The 14,326-nt window shown below is 41.7% G+C and overlaps 1 protein-coding gene and 1 pseudogene across 1 annotated transcript in view; one reads left to right on the plus strand and one right to left on the minus strand.

Moving 5' to 3' along the window:
• The window catches only part of LOC115423829 (nuclear protein 1-like), a 63,573-nt gene that overhangs the window by 22,616 nt on the left and 26,631 nt on the right, over positions 1 to 14,326 (minus strand). The window lies entirely within an intron of this gene.
• LOC115423766 (protein spinster homolog 1-like) lies at positions 448 to 9,924 on the plus strand (annotated as a pseudogene).

Genomic DNA, 14,326 nt, shown 5'->3' on the forward strand with positions numbered 1-14,326 from the left:
TACTTCACTTTTAAGTACTGTATTATTTATCCTAATATTTTGAGTAAATTTCTCATTATTTTGAGGAAATGTCTTTATTTTGTTGAAGTTTCTCTTTATGACTAAGTTCTAGTCATTTCTTTTACAGTTTTTTACCCTCATCCATCTGTCTGTCCATTCATATGTGCAAAAACTTTGAGGGTTTTCAAATGTGGGCACCGTATGCTCTATTGTGACATTGATTTTAAGTCAGAATGTTTTCTTCCAGTTTTATTTAATTTTTTAAATCTAGAATCTCTATGTTTTTATTTTTTTAACATAATTAAAATCTAAGTTTTATTTTTCGTCTTTTTTTTTTTGGATGATGTTTAGTCTGTTTTTATATTTTAATTTTTTATTTTTTCCCTCCGTTTATTTTCCTGTTACGTCATAACGCTGATTGCCGTACGAATGCGGTGAGTTGTCACATTTGGCCACGTGACTCCAGATACCGGTCATGTGACCCCGTGCCGGAAGTTTCCTCATCGTTATGGCGGCGGAGAAATGTCATAAGTGAAGAGTTCTCCAGTGAAAACCCAGCAGAACCCGGAGTGGAGCCGACAGACCGAGGCCTCCTGGAGAACATTAGACTGTCAACAGCGACATGGGCCTGGAGAAGCGGAAGTAGAGCCGAGAAAAGCAGCAGAGCGGCAGCGGAAGAGGAGAAGTTTGAGCCCTGACTCATCGTTCAGGTAAACAAACAACAAGCTAACAGTTAGCATGTGGCTAACACACACTTCGACACAAGTCTATTTTAAAAACCAGTTAGTTCTGTGTTTCTGATCTATTATTATAAGTATCAGATTCTAAGTTAATATGAGGCCGGAGAGATTAAATAAAAACTAAAGAGGATCATTACTCACTGTGTCACTGTGTTTATTTAGTGTTACTGTACCTTTAAATGAGTCTGTATTTCTGGTATTATTTGCCCTTAATGAATAAATTTTGCTTATTTAGATGGTAATGTTCACAGGGTGTACAAGTAAAGTTAACGTCCTGTTTAATCTTTGTGCTAGATCCTGGATTCATCCTCAGACCTCCTCAAAATGACTAAATTTAATCACGTGGACTCAAGTTAATATTGACTAGGGCTGTGTATTGGCAAGAATTTGGCCATACGATACAAATCACAATACTTGGATCATGATACAATATATGACGATATATCATGATACTGTTAAAAAGGCATTTTTTTGTTTCTTTTTTTAAAAAAGATTTTTACCTTAAAGAATTAAACTTTAATTCTGTTTTACAGACATTACAGTTTAAGATCCCGTTCAAATGTTCATATTCTATTAGTTCAGAACTAACATCAGAACATTATTTTTGTGCAATCCCAACAAAGGAACTAACATTATTTAATAGAAGAGTGTTAAATAATAATAAATAAGATATAAACAAAAAAGAAGAGCAAAAAATTTAAATGAACCTCAGTAATATCTGCAAAATCTATCTGCAAAAATATCAATACAGTGTTTTTAAATATCAATACAGTATTGTGAAATGAAATATCATGATACATTGCAGAACCCATATTTTCTTACACCTATGACCAGACAAGGTTTAACTGAGGGGCGGTTTTACATGACCTGAATAGTTTGGGAACCTCTGAGAATGAGGAAATGGGCTCTGAGACTCAGAAGAATGAAGGACGTGAAAACTACAAGTCAGAAGAAAAACCACGAGGAGACAAGGTTTAGAAATGACTCACGTTTTCAGGAACAGAAACAGTGGATTCTGCAGTTGGTCATCTGTGTTCTTTAAGTAAAAACCTGGATTTAAAAAAAAAAAAATTATCATTTTTGTTCTGATTTTATTGCCATCTTATGACTGTTTTACTGGTTTCATAAACTCAGTGTCTATAATAAACTACCTCAGCTGTAAAAAAAAAAAAAAAAAAAAAAAAAGAAAAAAAAAAAAACATTATTCATGTGACTTTAGTGTCATTTAACCCTTAGTTTCAGATTCAAGATCAGGTCAAAGTGAACATCAGTGTCAAAGATTAAAGTTTCACCTGTCGTTTATAAAATAGGCTCATTTTTTAGCTTAAGAATGTTGACAACATTTCAGTATCACCTGTGGGAAAAAATAGAATCAATATAAAATTAGACCTAAAAGGACTCATATGTAAATGCAATATTAACTTTAATAATAATATTTGTTCACACTCATATATGTAAATGCACTATTAACTTTAGTAATAATGTTTGTTTAGACTCGTATATGTAAATGCACAAATAACCATCAGAACAAACAAAAATGATAATAAATACTGAATTAAAATCAACAAAATAACCATCAGAACAAACCAACTCTAATAGTTTATAATCACAGTGACTCAGACCTGATGGTGTTTCACTGCTGGTACTGGTTTTTACTGGTTTGTACTGGTTTATCTGTGATATTTGATGAATTCTAAGGTAATTTCCTGTTTAATAATGATCGTTTATTCGTTGATGGTGCTGATCATTACATGTAAATAAATAAGCCGTATGTTTCCATGGTTGCGTCTGTAAACTTTGCTGATCTGATGGTTTCTGTCTCATCTTCTCGATGGACGTCCTGACGGACAGGCGTGTCCTCTGGCCCCTCCTCCTGGTCACCATGTCTGTGGCTGAGCCGACGTCGGACTCGGCGCCGTTCTTCTCTGACGACAGCGAGGCGGAGGGTTCAGACGAGCGGCGTGAGGTTGCGGAGGAGCCGGCAAGCGGCGTGTCACGGGTCCGAGCCTTACTCACCGTCCTCATCCTCTGTTACATCAACCTCCTCAACTACATGGACCGCTTCACCGTGGCAGGTATGGCCACAGCCAATCACAGGCCTCGGCCCCGCCCCCTCAGTGCCAGGGCAGGAGTTGAACGATCTGAATGCCGTCAACATCTGCAGTTATTCAATGTTTATGACATTTTTTATTACAGCCTCACTTTGTCCATTATTTTATTTATTTTAGTTCATTTTATTTAATTACTTCATTTTTAAAAATTATTTGTTCTTTTTATTAATTTTTTTGTTTATTTTCTTCATTATTTTCTTAAATTTTGCTCATTTTAATGATTATTTTCTCCATTTCTTTGTTGATTTGTTAGTCATTTCCTTCATTATTCTCTTCAACAAAATGAACAAAACCAAGTTAAATAATAAAGGAAATTAACAAAATGAACCACAAACGAATAAGAAAATGTACAAAATAATAAATAACATGGAGGAAAAGGAGCAAAAAATGAATAAAAACTTCACAAAATAATAAGGAACGTGGTGAAAACTGAGTAGAAATGTAGAAAAACAAACAAAATAAGTCAAATGAATCAAAAATGAAACATTGGTGAGTTCTGATGGGTGCTGTTCTGGTGGGTACTGTTCTGGTGGGTTCTGGTTCCTTTAAGGCTTTTCTCCAGATGTTCTGTGTCTTGGTTCTGAACTGCTTTGTGTTCCTCAGGTGTTCTCCCAGACATCGAACATTACTTTGGGATCAATGATGAGAAGTCCGGTCTCCTCCAGACAGGTAAGACCACCTGAACACGGACTCAAATTTCCCCTCTGAGTGGGCGTGGTCTTACCGGATGCTCCACCTCTTCTGTCAGTTTTTATCTGCAGCTACATGTTCCTGGCGCCATTGTTCGGTTACCTCGGCGACCGCTACAACAGGAAGTACATCATGAGCGCCGGCATCTCCTTCTGGTCTCTGGTGACGTTGGCCAGTTCCTACACCCCCAAAGAGGTGAGTCCAGGTCCGGGTCCAGGTGGGTCCCAGTCCTGATCGGTTTGACCTCCAGTTGCCGGTCTTCTCCGCAGCACTTCTGGGCTCTGCTGCTGACGCGGGGCCTGGTGGGCGTTGGCGAGGCCAGTTACTCCACCATTGCCCCCACCATCATCGCAGACCTCTACGTCCAGGGGAAGAGGACCAACATGCTCTCCATCTTCTACTTCGCCATTCCGGTCGGCAGGTGGGACCGCAGATGCACTAGTCTAGGTTTGAGTCGTGGCTTTGGTTCTGGACCTGGTCTCATGTGGGTCCAGATTAGGGATGCACCGATTCCGATACCAGTATCGGGCATCGGCTCCAATATTCAGTGTGTGTACTTGTACTCGTACTCATTAAAGTAATCCAATACAACTGCTCCGATACCACTTACGGCCGTGTGACATTCACAGTTCAGTGCAGCAGGTACGAGGAGGAGGAATAATATGTGGGGAGTGTGGAGATTTTTCAAAATAAATGATGGTGATAAAAGTAACGCTAACTGTAAGTAACGTTACAGACACAGACAGATACGGATGCAGCGTTCTGTCCGTCCTCTGTGTACATTGCATCCGTTTTCCAGGTGCTGGTGAATGAGTACCCAGACAGAGAATACCAGCGGGAACTGTGGAGATAGAGGATCTGTTCAAAGAGCAACTGTGTGAGTTAGAGAAAAAGTACTGAAAGATTTAGAACAACTACCTAGGGCTGGGCTGGTTTCCATCCTAGTTACAATACCATGGGGGAACGGAGCGGTGCAGACTCCTGCCAGCGGAAGTGAAAACCAAACTTATCACTCATTTCTCTTTTCTCTACCTGCTGAAGCTTCACTTTTAAACCTTACCAGCGAAAACGCTGCAACATTAGAATCACATTAGTGTTACCTCTGTCGTCTCCATGTTTGTTATTACTGACGTTCTTCTTCATAAAACGTTCCTCTTCTTCGTGGTATTTGTCCAGTATGGTTAATTAAGAGCAGCGCCCTCTGATGGATTAATTAACAAACACTCATTCCAACACATTAAATGTCAGTAGCAGCATTTTGTTCCAGTCAGACTAATGACAACGACAATGAAGCACATTACAAAAGGAACTAAGAACTGGAATGGGATTATTAAGTACTCGTATCAGTACTCAGTATCGGCAATTTCTCAAATGTTAGTACTTGTACTTGGTCTGGAAAAAAGTGGTATCGGTGCATACCTAGTCCAGATAGTTGTGTTGGTCTCATGTGGGTCCTGTGGTCCAGATGGTTGTGTTGGTCTCATGTGGGTCCTGTGGTCCAGATGCTTTTGTTGGTCTCATGTGGGTCCAGATGCTTGTGTTGGTCTCATGTGGGCCCAGATGCTTGTGTTGGTCTCATGTGGGTCCTGTGGTCCAGATGGTTCTGTTGGTCTCATGCTTGTCTCTGTCCCTGCTTAGTGGTCTCGGGTACATCGTGGGTTTCCCAGGTCAGCGCTCTGGCCCAAGACTGGCACTGGGCTCTGAGGGTCAGTCTTTGAATTCTCCAGTCAGCATGTTGGTTTTCCAGGCTCCACCCCTTTACTTACCCCACCTCCCCTCCTCCAGGTGACCCCCGGTCTGGGTCTGATCGCCGTCCTGCTGCTGCTCGTCATCGTCCAGGAGCCGAAAAGAGGCGCCATCGAAGCCCCGACCGGAGCAGCATCTGCACCAGACTAGCTGGATCAAAGACCTGCAGGCCCTGAGGAGGAAGTAGGTTCAACATGTCCCACAACGTGTCCCCTAACATTAGACACATGTCCCCTAACGATAGACGCGTCCCCTAACGATAGACACATATCTAACACAGTAACGATGCCAAAGATGACGATGTCAAACATTACAACATAAAAGGGTCATGTGATGTCGAGCATCACTCCCATTGGTCATGGCCATGCCCCCGGAGCGTCCTGATTGGTGGGTACCTCCTCATGTGCTGTTTCCTGTTGGACAGTCGCAGCTTCGTGTTGTCCACCTTCGGCTTCACGGCGGTGGCATTCGTCACCGGTTCGCTGGCACTCTGGGCTCCCACCTTCCTCCTCCGGGCCCGCCATCTTCTCCGGAGAAAAGGTGCCGTGTGAGGAGGGTCATTGCTCCTCCTCCGAAAGGTAACGCCTTAAAAGGGGACGGGTGTTTCCATGGTAACCATGGTACCGTTGCCGCAGCCTCACGTCAGCTCTGTCTCTCCTCCTTCAGTCTGATTTTCGGCATCATCACCTGCGTCACGGGCATCCTGGGTGTGGCCAGCGGCGTGCAGGTGAGTCGCGCACTGAGGACGAAGACGCCCAGGGCCGACCCTCTGGTCTGCGCCGCCGGCCTCCTGCTGTCGGCGCCCTTCCTTTACCTTGCCATCGTGTTCGCCGAGGCCAGCACCATCGCCACATACGTGAGTGATTTTACACCCGATGAAAACTATGACGGGTTAAATGACGCCGTGTTGCATTCAGGTGCACCCAGCAGCATGGGAGCTTCATCCAAGTCATTCAAATTAAAACGACAGAACAAATGTTGTAAAAACCTCCAGATGTAGAAGATCTGGGCCGGTCCAGGGGTGTCAAACATACGGCCACTGGCCCAAACCCGGCTGTTAAAAGGGTCAGGTCTGGTCTGGTCCAGTCCACAGAAGAATGAGTGAAATATAAACATGAAACTGAAAATATGAACAATCAGTGGAGTTAAAGTCATGTCAGTTCAGCTTCCACATTCAGATCAATATGAAATACCAACATAACGACAGATAAATAATGTTTTAATGTGAAAATAAAAGTAGAACAAACATTTACAAACTGTCCTTTAACAATAAATATTAAGAACCTCAAATGTGTCAAGTATAAATAAGCATAATTTTAACATGTAGCATGTTTACGCATTTGGCAGACGCTTTTTTCCAAAGCGACTTACAGGGGAAAAACCAGCGACTTACAGGGGAAAACCATTGTAGCATTATGTAAAATTATAAAGGACCCCATGTGTTCATTCTGGGAGGAGTAGGATTCAGAACTATGAAATGGTTCAGAACCGGTCGATCCACTCTGGAGTCCAGGTCGACATCAGTCCAGTAAATAGAATAGTAGGAATCTGAAATAACTGTTCAGTTAAACTGGTCAATACTATAATACTGTTGGAAACATTTGTATTTACAAAAGTCAGAGGAGGGAGGAGAAAACCAAAGAAAATGTCAATGTAAAGATCTGCTTTTATGTGAAATATTTGAGTATAGTTTTAATTTATTACAATTCCAATTTTATATACCTAATATTTGGAACCAATATTCACTTTCAAAGTCTTTGAAAAGGTTCGTTAAGCATCTTTGTGTTATTTATGCAATAAATATACATTATACAATATACATTATATACATTTTTCAAATCAGATTTTATATTTTTGTGTGTTTTTTTTTTGTCCTTTTGTGTTGCTATAGTGGGTTAAAGTGAAAAAATAATAGGCGGATGAGATAGATGAAGTTGTGCTGAAAAAACAGATACCAAACATGGGTATAATAAACATTTATGTGTATAGTATAGAAAGGTAAAATCAAAAGTACTGAAAAACGGACAAAATAGGCTCAGACCCCTAAGGGTTAAACTGTTTTTTGTCAATTGTATGTTTATTGTTTTGTTTTTTCTGTCTATCGTTTTCTAAAAAAAAAAAGTGTAAATTTAACATCATTTTGTTGATGTTTTCTACGTTTCGTTCTTGCTTATTTTGTTCATATTTGTTGGATTTTCAATAACTGTTTGGTTTATTCTGTTCATTATGTTGACGTTTCTTTGACATCATCATCATAATCAATAGAAGCTGATATTGAATCTATATCAGTGGAATTGGACCCATATTCTGTCTGTTAGTAAATGTTCTGTGTCTTTGTTGGTCCAGTTCCACTCAGGTTGTTGGTTCTATTCGCATTTTCATGATGTCATTTGACTTGTTCGGACTCAAACAGAACCGTTTGGCTGATTTTTTTTCTGTTATTATTTATTTTCATTTTTTGTGTCTGAATGTGGAACCCGTGCTATCGTGGCCTTAACGTCAGCTGGGTTTTTTTCTGTTTCCTTGTTGCGCTGTTTTGTGCTGATGTCACTTCCTGTCCGTGGTCCAGGTCTTCGTCTTCTTCGGGGAGGACCTTCCTGTCCATGAACTGGGCCATCGTGGCGGACATTCTACTGGTGAGGATCCATTAATTGACTGTAATTAACTTATGTCTGTTCACAGGCTTCACTTTGACCTCTGACCTCATTCTCACCGTGGATCCAAGTCTGTTCTATGTGTTATCGTTTCGACCATTTACGATAAAGTCAGAGGCACAATGATGTAAAATAACAAAAACTAGTCCCATCATCCCCTGTATGTCAGCGTCTGTTCTATGTGGATCAGAACCAGTTGAATGTGTTCTAGTCCTGGTTCTGTTCTATGTTCCAGTCCTGTGGTCTGGATGCACATCAATCTAACTATAGAAGTGGGCGGGACTTCCACTGGAGGAGAACTGAACTCATCCAATCACAGTGCATATCTGACTTCTATCAGTGATCAATAGGAACTAAACTGATATCTGGAACCATTTACTGTTCTAAACCATCAACATTTGGACCAGTAGAAGGAACAGAACAGTATCGTTGTATGCGGCGCCGCTTTATTGCATTTGGCGTGTTATATGTATGCGCATTCATCCTTCCACATGTTATTTAATGCCATTTGATGGTGTGTCAGTGTGCTAGCTGCTAATCATGCTAATTGCTAACCCTAACCGCTAATCGCACTAATGGCATGTTATTGTACACGGTGTAAATATACACCGCTGAAAGCTTATAATGTGTACAGATAACACACCAATTAAGTGGCGTGTTATCTGTACGCAATTCATAATATCACGTCGATATTTAAAAAAAAAAAAAAAAAAAAACATCAAAATTTGTCCTAACTGTGAACAAACCGTACAGACATTGTCCCAAAGAAGATGCAGATAAAAATTTAAATGAATCCAACATTAGTTTAATCAGAGAAGATGCTAATGAAGATGACGCCCTTGCATGTTTCCGACCTTTGACCTCGTATGTTTATATAAAATGTGCAATTGGGGTCATTTGTTCGTACAGATGTGTTTTTAAAGCTGCGTTTCTGTTGCCGTGGTAACAATGGTCGTTTCCTGTTTCAGTATGTGGTCGTCCCCACGCGCGATCCACTGCCGAGGCGCTGCAGATCGTCGTGTCCCACCTCCTCGGAGACGCCGGAAGTCCGTACCTGATCGGAGTGGTGAGTAATCTTGTGACCAATCAGAGGGTGGCGTCTGAGCACCGGCCGGGCTGACCCCACCCTCCTCTCCCTATTGGTCCTCAGGTGTCGGACGCCCTTCGGCGGTCGGACTCCTTCCTGTGGCAGTTCCGCTCTCTGCAGCTGTCTCTGCTGCTCTGCGCCTTCGTGTCCGTGGTGGGTGGGGCTTTCTTCCTCGCCACCGCCCTCTTCATTGAGAAGGACAGACAGCGGGCAGAGAACTACGACCCAACAGGTGAGAGCGTTGACGCTAACAGAACCTGTATCTGGTTCTGAGGACGTTCATGTGTGTTTGAGTAGAGTTTGGTTCAGTTTGTGCTTCGTACTAGGACATTTGTGAAGGTACCGTTCCTTCAGTTCAGGTTCTAACAGGGTCATGTGCTGGTGTTTCTCCAGATGACGAGCCCATTGTGGTTCCGAAAAGCGGGCGTTCGACCCGGGTTCCGGTGTCCAGCGTCCTGATCTGACGGCATCGGTCGTTAAATGGAACTGGACTGTTCTACTGTTGGACGGTGGACTGTTGGACCCTTTGGACTGCTGAACACTTTGGACCGTTGGCCACTTTGGACTGAGACATTTTCACCGAATCGGACCCAAGACTCTGATGGAACCCGGCTGATCCGAGACCAGCCACCAACCCAGAACCAGAAGGGTCCGCTGTGTTCAGTTTGATCCGTTTTCTAGCCTCGTGTTGTATCAGATTGTTTTAACCCAAACATCGAAGAAGAACCTGCACCTTTTTATTCCACTTTTCATCGTCTTTTAAAGCTTTCTTGTGTTTTTAATGACTTTTCTTCGTCAGCTTCAGGAAAAGACATTTTAAATCAATGTTCATAATCAACGGTATTTGTTAACTCAGATTATTTTTTTGTCAACCATTAAATGAGAATTTACTTGAATTATGTCTGTGTTTTTATGGTGAATATATTGTAACTTTTAAAAAGGAAAACTTAAAGATCAACAAATGTCTTCCACATTATTATTATATTTTATTATTATTTTATTTCTGTATTTATTCGATGAGTTCAGTGACAGTGAATGGGAGGACTGGACTTCAGAGCTGATGATTCCATGCAAACATGTTTTCATTTATTTCTTTACACGTGAAGAAAGATTAAAAAAAAATAGTAAGAAAATGATTATTGGGACTGAAAATCCCATCAGTAATAATTCTACACCTTTTAAAACAAAACCAAGGATGTCGATGTAGTAAAATGTTCGGAAGAGGATTGGGGCCACTGGAGAAAAAAAATACAGTTCCAATATATTTTTATTATTATTGTTCTGAGAAAAAAAGTCTGAATTCTATTGTTTTTTTCCAGTGACCCTAATCCTCTTCCATAAAACTGTGTGTGTGTATATATGTATATATATGTATATATGTGTATATATATGTATATATAATTTTAATCTAATGCACTAAAACTGTATGAAGATATTTACAGTGTTATGGCTGTCAGGTTTTATTTATACATTTATATTTTATTTCTATATTTTTTTTAATATGTTTATTTTTCCAGTTCCAGGCCTTAATGGACGTAAATTCTAGTTTCATAGTCAAACACTAACCTTATTCTTTAATATTCAGTGCATATATTTTTGAGTATTTTTGTATTAGTTGTCGTTAACGGTGCATCATCGACGCTAAAATGATGAACTTTTAAAGGGTTCATATTTGTCTTAACCCACTTTTCTTAGTCTGTGGTTCATTTCTTTGTGTATTGGACAATCATAGTTCATACAGTTTGAATTTGAACCCTTCAGCTGCTGCAGAACTATGTTATATTCATTTGGACAAAATCCAGTGGATTTCTACAACCTGTTTGAATTTCTTCCTAATTTGTTGCATCTATAACTAGTTCCGTCTCACATTTACACATATAGGGTCCAGACTTCCGACAAACATTTCTCCAGTATTTCTCCATAATTGTTTGTTAGCAGCAGCGGTTGTAGTCCAGACTGAAAATATGTCCAAACTTGGAGCCCATTACCTCAAATGTTCAGTTGTCGGTTGAACGGGACAGAGCAGCACAGCCGACAACCTGGAGGGGGCGGGGCCTGAAGTGGCTAATGTGCATTTAAAGGGCCAGTGCTCCAAACCACCTTTCTGGTGTCATAAGTCAGAAATAAGATTGAAGATGGACCTGTGGAGTTGAATGAATGAAGAATTCAGACCCAAGCAGAGCATTTACAGTTTATGTAGACCACAGGGAAATGTGGGAAAACAAAGAATAACGTTAAAAAAAGACAAATATCACTGCTTTAATGAAACTCTAGAAAAAAAATCAACTCCATCCCATTCAGAAGGTGCTTACTGTTTAAACACAAAAAGAATAAAACAACCAAAATATTCTCTGAAAAAACACCCAAAATTTACCGAAAAGAGATTTTCATCAGTAGGATTCAACTTTAGAACAAAAACATCATTAAAACAGACAAACAAGCAGACAAAACAGACAGACAAACAGAGAAACAGATAAACAAACAGATAGACAAGCAGACAAAACAAACAGAAAGACAAACAGACAAATCCAAACAAACAAACCCTCATGAAAACATAACCTCTGCCGTTCCTTGGCGGAGGTAAAAACAGATCAATAATAATACATTTATCACATATGATTCAACACTGACCCTGTTTCCATCCATTACTGATCATAAATCTGTTTCATTACATTAATAATGGGGTCCCTCAGGGCACCGTCTTAGGCCCCATTGTTTACGTTCCTGTATTTTCAAATGTAGGTCTGCACATATGGTATCCGGGGTATTGCAAACTCCTGGCTGAAAGTTATCTCAGCAACAGAAATCAATATGTATACATGAATAATGCAGATTCTGAAAGGAGAATAATAACCCATGGAGTACCACAAGGCTCTGTATTAGGGCCCAAATTATTTATTATGTATATAATAATATAATAATTCAGTCAAATACACTCCTTTGAATACCATGCCATCCTAGTGACAGCACCAGTCAAACTTTACATAATTGTCATTTATCGTCCACCAGGGCAACTGGGTGATTTTCCTGATGAGCTTGACACTCTGCTTTCCTCCATCCCAGAGCATGACTGCCCCATGCTAGTCCTCGGTGACATGAACATCCACTTAGACAATCCCAGCTTCTCAGATTTCAGTCACTAATACTCTCTTTTGAGCTACAGGGGTTTGCAGTCCTCCAACCCACAAAGATGGTAAAGAGCTCGATTCATTTTCACCCGAAACTGCATCACAGATTGCCCTCACAGTCCACACCTTTACACCTGTCTGACACCTATTTCATTCAGTTCAGTGTGTCTCTCCCTGAAAAACACTCTGCTCCTCCCCCATTGTCTCTTTCGCCGCAACCTCCGCAATTTGTCCCCCACCCACTTCTCCACTGTCGTAGCCTCCGCTCTCCTCCCCCCAGCACTTTTCCTCCTTAGAGGTAATGATGCCACTGAGTCTCTGTGCTCTACACTTAGCTCCTGTCTGGATAAATCTGTGCCCTCTATCTACTAGACCCGCTCCGATCCTCCCAGTCCCACCCATGGCTCAATGATACCCTCCGGTCGCTGCGTACCAACCTCAGAGCCGCAGAGAAGAAAATGGCACAAAACAAAAAGCTCTTCTGACCTGATCACATTCCAGTCACTATTGGTATCCTTCTCATCCAGTGTCACTGCTGCGAAGAAGGCTTACTATAATAACAAAATTCATTCTGCCACCGACACCAAGAAAACTATTCTCAACCTTTAAAACACTACTCAACCCTCCACCTCCACCGCCCACTACTAATCTGACAGCAGACAATTTTGCTTCATTTTTCACAAATAAAGTGTCTACTATCAGCAGTCAGTTCACTGATCCACCCATAGACTGCACGCCTCCTTCTTCAACATCATCATCATCACACACTGCTTCTCTCCCCTGACTATGGCTACTACTAACTCAACTGATAAAAGCCCAACTGCGTCATTCCCCTCATTTACTCCCCTCACAGAGAACGAGGTGTCTAAACTCCTTTCCTCTAGCCGTCCTACAACATGCTGTTGGACCCTATTCCATCCAACCTCTTACAGTCTGTTGCCCCTACTATCACAGCACCAATCACACATGTGATTAATGCTCACTGACTTCAGGAACATTTCCTACAGTATTTAAACAAGCGCAGGTAACACCACTACTCAAAAAACCTTCCCTCACCCCCACTCAAGTGGAGAATTATCGACCAGTCTCACTCCTCCCATACCTTTCTAAGATCATCGAAAGGGCTGTTTTCAAACAGGTCACAGAATTCCTCTCCCAAAATAACCTCCTGGACATCAACCAATCTGGCTTCAAAATCGGCCACTCCACTGAAACGGCTCTGTTGTCTGTGACAGAAGCCTTGAAAGAGGCTAGAGCAGCAGCCAAGTCTTCAGTACTCATTCTACTGGACTTATCAGCAGCATTTGACACTGTCAATCATGATATCCTGTTATCCATACTCTGGAACATGGGCATCACAGGCCACGCACACTCCTGGTTTCAGTCTTACCTTACTGGTCGGTCCTTCAGAGTGTCCTGGCTAGGGCACACATCAGCAGTTCACCGCCTCACCACGGGGGTCCCCAAGGCTCTGTGTTGGGCCCCCTCCTTTTTGCCATATACACCACCTCACTCGGTCAGATCATCCACTCACACGGCTTCTCATATCATTGCTATGCTGATGATACCAAGCTCTATCTGTCATTCCCACCTGATGACACCACAGTCTCAGTGCGGATCTCAGATTGTCTCTCTGACATATCTGCATGGATGAAAGCCCATCACCTTCAGCTGAACCTGTCCAAAACTGAACTGCTGGTCTTCCCAGCTAAGCCAACCATACAGCTGGACATCTCCATCACTATTGACTCATACCTCTGGCTCCTACCAGTGTAGTACGTAACTGGGAGTCATGATTGATAATCAGTTGACCTTCACGGATCACGTTGCCTCTGTCACCCGATCATGCCGTTTCACTCTGTTCAACCTAAGAAAGATCAGGCCATACCTAACCGAACAGGCCACCCAGCTCCTGGTGCAGACTATGGTTATCTCCCGTCTTGACTACTGCAATGCTCTTCTAACGGGCCTCCCAGCTGTGTTGTCAACCACTACAGATGGTCCAGAATGCAGCAGCGCGTCTGGTCTTCAATCAGCCTAAAAGGGCACACGTCACCCCTCCTTACTCATTGAGTTACACTGGCTACCCATAGCTGCCCGCATCAATTCAAATCTTTAATCTAGCCTACAAAATTCTCCGTGGGTCTGCTCCTGTCTACTTAGGTGCACT

This window comes from Sphaeramia orbicularis, chromosome 8, assembly GCF_902148855.1.
Source record: "Sphaeramia orbicularis chromosome 8, fSphaOr1.1, whole genome shotgun sequence".
In the NCBI taxonomy this organism is placed as follows: Eukaryota; Metazoa; Chordata; class Actinopteri; order Kurtiformes; family Apogonidae; genus Sphaeramia; species Sphaeramia orbicularis.